At 41.5% G+C, this 6,705-nt stretch overlaps 1 long non-coding RNA gene across 1 annotated transcript; it reads left to right on the top strand.

The window, feature by feature from the left end:
• Nucleotides 1–27: 27 nt before the first annotated feature.
• On the top strand, nucleotides 28–6,466 carry LOC115294686. The gene is made up of 2 exons (XR_003910062.1): nucleotides 28–347; nucleotides 6,349–6,466. It is a non-coding gene; the product is annotated as an uncharacterized LOC115294686 (long non-coding RNA).
• Nucleotides 6,467–6,705: the final 239 nt, after the last annotated feature.

Here is a 6,705-nt window from a genome sequence, read left to right as displayed (position 1 = left end):
AGCCGCGGGTCGCGCGCCCTCCTCCGCCCCTCGGAGGGCGGGCCGCGGCGGAGGGCTGGGCGGTGGGGCCGGGGTGAGTGCGCTAGCTAGCGCCTGCGCCCGCTGCCGGGACCGCCCCCTCCAAGCGGGACTCGTCTCGGCCGCCCGGCTGCGGGTCCAATGCGCGGGGGAGGTTCGTGGCCCCCCTTCCCTCACGCCCCGCCCACCTTCCAATGAGCGCTGTTCGCGGGGAGTTTACGTGGGACCGGGGCTGCCCGGCTGAAGCTGCCAGGACACGTTACCTGTTGGCCTTGTGCGGAGCCTTGTGGTCGTTCCTCCTCGAGGTGGCAGCTGCAATCACAAAACCGGTAGGTCAGGTTGATAGCCTAAGAAGAGCCGCAGAATGCATGTTTCCGGAGGGCCATCCGAGGCTCAGAATTTCTTATTTTTTCAGTCCTATGGAACACAGTATCTCTCTCAATGAATCTGAGACCTTGGCCTCTTTTTATCTCAACTCAATTTCAGGAAGAACTTGGATTAGGAATGGCAGACTATGAGAGGTCTATGAGTAAGACCACTTTTTAGATATTAGGGTGTCCTCTTCTTAGAAGGTAATAACTTTAAATTTTTTTAATTTTTTTTGTTTTTTATTTCTTTTTGAGAGACAGCGCAAGCAGAGGAGGGTCAGACAGAGAGGGGGACACAGAATCTGAAGCAGGCTCCAGGCTCTGAGCTAGCTGTCAGCACAGAGCCCTACACGGGGATCGAACCCAGGAACCGTGAGATCATGACCTGAGCCGAAGCCAGACGTTTAACCCACTGAGCCACCCAGGCGCTCCCCCCCTCCAAAATTTTAATGTTTACTTATGTGTGAGAGAGACAGGGACAGAGTATGACCAGAGGAGGGGCAGAGACAGAGGGAGACACAGAATCTGAAGCAGGCTCCAGACTCTAAGCTGTCGGGACAGCACAGAGTGCAACATGGGGCTCAAACTCACTAACCATGAGATCTTGGCTTGAGCTGAAGTCGGATGCTTAACCAACTGAGCCACCCAGAAACCTCTGAAGGTAGTAACTTTTAAGTCAGGGTTTCTCAACTGGAATTGTTGACATTTGGAAAGCATACTACTTTTTCAAGGCAGGGTGGGGGGAAGGGAGGGCGGTGGGGAAGCAGTTTCTCCTGTATTTGTAAGTTGTTTAGCAGCATCCTGGCCTCTACTCGGTAGATGCCAGTACTCCTGGCTTCTCCCTGGTCTTCACAGTCAAAACAGTTTCCAGACATTGCCAAATATCCCCCAGGGGGCACATTTGCTCCCAGTTGAGAACTACTGCTTTCAAATAATCCTGAGACCATCATTTGGCCTTTATTGCTCAGTTATACACAAGCTACTAAAAATAGTCTGTTTTCTCATTTCTCTTCAAACTTTGGGAGATTCCATTAAAAATTCTCATTGTCTGAACCCATCAAACCCAAAATAATATTTTTGCAACTATTACTCCACTGAAAGGTCTTCCATATGCAGAGGTGAAAATCTATGCTGGTAAGAGTGACAATTGCAAAGCTCCACTGATGCTCTAGAAAAAGAGAAGGAAAAGATAATTTGCAGTTAAAAGCTAAGAATGGAAGCTAGGGGCCTATCTGGTAGCATTGAAAGAGGCTCTTAATTCCTGCAATGGGAAGGCAGGGAATGCTGAGGACCAGGAGTAGGAGTTAATAATAAGAGTAGCTGAGCTTCAAAGAAGGTTAAACTCTTAAACAGTGCATATTTTCTATGCCAAAGCCAGAGCCCTGATTGGAAATGGGACCATGACATGTGGGATGGGGTTGATGATGCCCCAAGTCATGAGTCCTCAGATTTCTTAAGGACACATTCTTCCATTATATACTTTTTGAAGACAGTGCAGAGGCTTTTAACTCCCACCAGGATCTCCCCCTGCCCCCATCTTTTCTCCAGGTCCTTAGGCCCACAACATAGCCTTAAGTAACAGCAAAACTAGGCCACTGATATATGGGACCTAATAAGAAAGGAAAGGGACCATTTCCCAAAACAATAGTAGAATCCAAAGGAAGAGCTGAGAGATTGTGAGGATGTATGATCAAAGATGTGGAACAAAAGTTCATCAGTTAAGAAACGCTACCAAAAATACAAAACAACAACAACAACAACAACAACAACAAGAAACGCTACCAGCATATAAATTTTAACACCCTGGTAACGCTTTGGAAAGCTACACTGACCACAGCGCATATAGGGTAGCTCCTATAGGAGCCATACGTTTACCTTCTCACCCCAAAGTTATGGTAACTGTTTTTCCCTCTGTCATAAAACAGAGTAGACATTTGTCTACTACATTGTAACATCTTGTTAATTGGACAAGATGAGCAAAAAGTAACTATTTGTGGAAGTCCTCTGTAAAACACAACAACTCCGGAAGAGAGAGAGAGAACCGCTAAGAAGTTTCAAGGGCCCGCAACAAGGAGATCCGGGATGGTGACATGGAAATGTTTATATGGGAAGGGGCACCAAGCGTGACAATTTTCTTGCTGCATGGTAATGCTCACTCAAGAGGATCTACTAAAGGAGAGACACTATGTCAGCCGGTAGAAAGCCAGAATATAAAAAGGACTCTTCCTACTTGATGATAAAAAGACAACCCTATTGGGGTGCCTGGGTGGCTCAGTTGCTTAAGGATCAACTCTTGATTTTGGCTTAGGTCGTGATCTCACAGCCGTGAGATTGAGCCCCTCACTGTGGAGACTGCTTGGGATTTTCTCTCTCCCTCTCTGCCTCTCTCTTTCTTTCAAAATAAATAAATAAATGTTAAAAAAAATTAAAGTGGGAAAAAAGGCTTGAACAAGCACTTGAAAGAAATAGATGAATAAATGTCCAACAAGTAAGCATATGCAAAAGTGTTTAACATCATTAGTTGTCAGGAAAATACAAATTAAATCAACATAAAAATAGTACTTCACACCCGCTAAAATAATAAAAATTTTAAAAAACAATTAGAACAATACAGAACAAGAATTTTTACACATTGCGGTGGGCACATAAAACGGCAAAACCCATTTTGGAAAAACTGACATGGCAGCTATTTGCAAAGTTAAACATCTATTCTTTATCCACAAAAATCTTGATCCAAAGTATTTGTGCAAGAGACATGAAAATCTATGTCCTCAAAGACTTATATACATAAATATTTATGGAAACTCCACTTATGATATCCCAAAACTGTAAATGACCCAAATTCCAGTGAGGTTTGATAAACTGTTGGTGATACAGTCACACCGTAGACTACCACAAGAAATAAAAAAAAGATGAATATCTGATTCACAGAACAACACAAGCCAATCTGATCTGAAAAAACAACAACTAAAACAAACATGAAGCCAGACACAAAAGGGTGTATATTGTGTGATTCCTTTCCACTGAAGTTCAAAAACACATAAAACCTAATCTCTGGTGATAGAAATCAAAACAATGGTATGCCATGAAGGGATTGCAAGGATTGGAAGGGTGTCACAAGATTGTCTGTGTTGCTGGAAACATTCTATATTTCACTTGCATAATTAGGATTTGCATGCACATTTTAGTATAAGTAAACCTTTGCCCTAAAATTATTTAAAATAAAAAGTACAGCCCAATGCCTTATTTCTCTGGTCCTAATTTCTGCCGCTCACTCTCCCTCCAGCCCCACTGATGCCTTGTTGTTCCACATCCTCTGTACTTACCATTCTTTCTGCCTGAGACCTCTTCTCCCAGGGAGCCACATTCTATCTAAATGAGTTTTTCTGAGTTCCTGCTGCCTCACTGAATTTAGGTCTATGTTTAAATATGAACCTCAAATCAAGGAGGTCCACTCTTTCTTTCCGACATAAGATAGATCACTTAACTGTGATTATAGTTAAGTAAGCAAACACCCATTTCCGACTTTACTTTCCTTGTCTTTCTTAGCACTATCCCCATTTGTATATATTGTGAGAGCAGAAATTTGTTTCTGTTGTTCCCTGCTGTATCATAAGCCCTAAGAACACCACCTGGCACATAGTAGGCTCTTCACAAATATGATGAATGGCTGTCACGGTGAATGTATTTTTAAGCTAACTATACTGAGAAATCAGAGGGATGCTCAATCAAAGATACTATTTAGGTGAATGCTTTGTCTATGTTATAAATTAATGCTAGGACAGCTATTAGCAGAGGCTTGCCGGATTTCTCAGAAGGCTCCACACAGGATTATCTGACTCCATTCGTGTTTTCTGAAAACTTTGTGATAAAGAAAGCAAAGAAAATCAAGTATCAGTCAGCTTTTGCACCCTTCTCCATGGAGAATTCTGACAATTTTCTGCAAGGGAAAGAGCAAGTGTCAAGATGTCATTTCATACATAGAAGCAATGTGGTACAATCAAATGACGTGAAGAGCTACCAGATAAATTTAAAAACCAGAGGAGAGACATTAAGATCATCCACTAGAGACATCTAGCAGAAAATTATGGCCAGGATTTATTATTATTTCATTATAACACAACCAAAGATCTTAGGTTGACCACTGGCACATCCAGCTGTGACTATCTCCCATAATGTTATTCAAACTCATATTAATATAAAATTGAATTGCTTGAATTTTCCATCTAGCTGATCAATGAATACTATACACTTAGGAATCTGTAGTGAACAAGAAAGATGATGTTCTTACAGAGCTCCTTGCTGTTATGGAGCTGACGGTCTACTGGGGCAGGTAGACTATAACCATGTAAACAAACAACTGAAATAACCCCAGTTAGCAAACACAAAGAAACTACATCGAAGACAATAAAACCAGGTTTTTATCCCCTATATTCCACTGGAACCGCCCTTGTCAAAATCACCAAGAGACTTTCTGTCCTTTGGCAGTGGTAGGAGGCAGGTATTTAAAATAAATTGTCTGTGATCTACTTTCCTAGAAGGCAACATTTAAGGAGTGATCTGAGTGGCAGGAAAAAGTTTTCCAGAGGGAAGAACGAGTCCCAGGGCTCCTTAAAGTGCACAAGCCTACGTGTTTGAGAACTGGTGTGGTTGAACACAGTGAACCATATGTGATAAGACATGTGATCAATGGCTATAACCACATAAGGAATTTGGTTTTATTTTTTTTAATTTTTAAAATTTTATTTTTTTATTTTGAGAGAGAGCAAACATGATCTGGGGAGGGACAGAGAGAGAGAGAGAGAGAGAGGCAGAGAGAGAATCAGAAGCAGGGTCCACGCACTGGAGCTCATCATGGGACTCCATCTCACAAACCCCAAGATCATGACCTGAGCTGAAATCAAGAGTCCCCTGCTTAAATGACTGAGCTTCTCAGGCTCCCCAAGAATTTGGTTTTATTTTAAGTAAAATGTTTTTATTCAGGGAAATGACATGAAATGATTTGTGATTAAAAAAAAAACTCATCTTAGTAGTATGTGGGAACTTGAATGTGAGTGTCAAAAGTAGAGGTGAGGAGACCGACTTGGTTGGGAAAGGCAGTCTTCCAGGCCAGAGGTGAGGGCTGATTGTTCTGGAACAGTAGTTCTCAGCCAGAGGGGATTCTTCCCTGGGGCGTATTTGGCAATCCCTGGAGACATAAACAGATAGAAGAGCCAACTATGTCAAAGACTGCTGAGACATCAAGCATGCTGAGAATGAGCAGGGAAAATAAGGGGACAGAAAGTCTCTTGATGATTTTGACAAGGGCAGTTCCAGGGGAATATAGGGGACAAGGACATGGTTTAATTATGTTCAAAGAGAAAACTGGTAATGAGAGATGAGTGGACCGATTCATTAGATTAAGAGGGACAGGGGTTTAGAAAAATTTCTTTAAGGATAGGAAGTGCAAAAAACATTAGATTATCACTATACAGTGATGAGAATTAACCAGGAGAAAAGGGGACATTTATAATACAGTAGGAGAGAGGATAATTGAAGGAGTGTAGTCCATGAAAAGGACAGAATCCAGAGCACAGAAAGGGGGGTCATGCTTCTTGTAGGAACAGGGATCTTTGTTCTGTTGAGAATGAAAGGCAAAGAAATTGGGTAAACATCCAGGTAGAGTAATAACTTTGGAATAAAAAAATAAGTGAGTCTATTTTCTTTTTTCATTATATATAATTTTGTTTACTATTTATTCATCAATATCTATTATCCTTATTTCTTGGAATGATTTAGATACATATAATTACATTAATGGCAGTCATAACTTTGTCCTGGTCTGGTATTCCTAACTCTGTCTTAGTCTCTTTCAAAGAACATACTTTGGGAGTCATATATCTATTTTAACACATTCATTGCCCCATAACCCATCTTTGGAAGATAGAAAGGTATTCATAATTTATTCTATTTTGTATTTCAGAACCACCATGTACCTCATAAGGAAGTTTCTGTCCCATGTGGAATCTGGTTCATTTCTCAATAAAGGGACTCCTGGAGTGGAAAGGAAAAAGCCAAATTATAAACTTGTTCTGCTCGAACTGTTCTTGTCAAGGTCATCAGTGATCTTCTTCTAGCCAGTCTCGTGACTATGCCAATGGCTAAGGACCATGTCTACGTTCTGAACTTATTAGACTTTTCAAGCATATGCAACATGTCTGTCATCACTCTCTGCTTTTTAAAATCTTTTTAGGTTGTAACTAATACTACTTTCTATTCCCCTGCTGCTGCTTCTTACTCACTGCTTTCAGCAGGCTTTTTGTTTTTTTAAGTTGTCCTC

This window comes from Suricata suricatta, chromosome 6, assembly GCF_006229205.1.
Source record: "Suricata suricatta isolate VVHF042 chromosome 6, meerkat_22Aug2017_6uvM2_HiC, whole genome shotgun sequence".
In the NCBI taxonomy this organism is placed as follows: Eukaryota; Metazoa; Chordata; class Mammalia; order Carnivora; family Herpestidae; genus Suricata; species Suricata suricatta.
The sequence above is the reverse complement of the archived record's forward strand: the minus strand, read 5'-3'. Positions and strand labels throughout refer to the sequence as shown.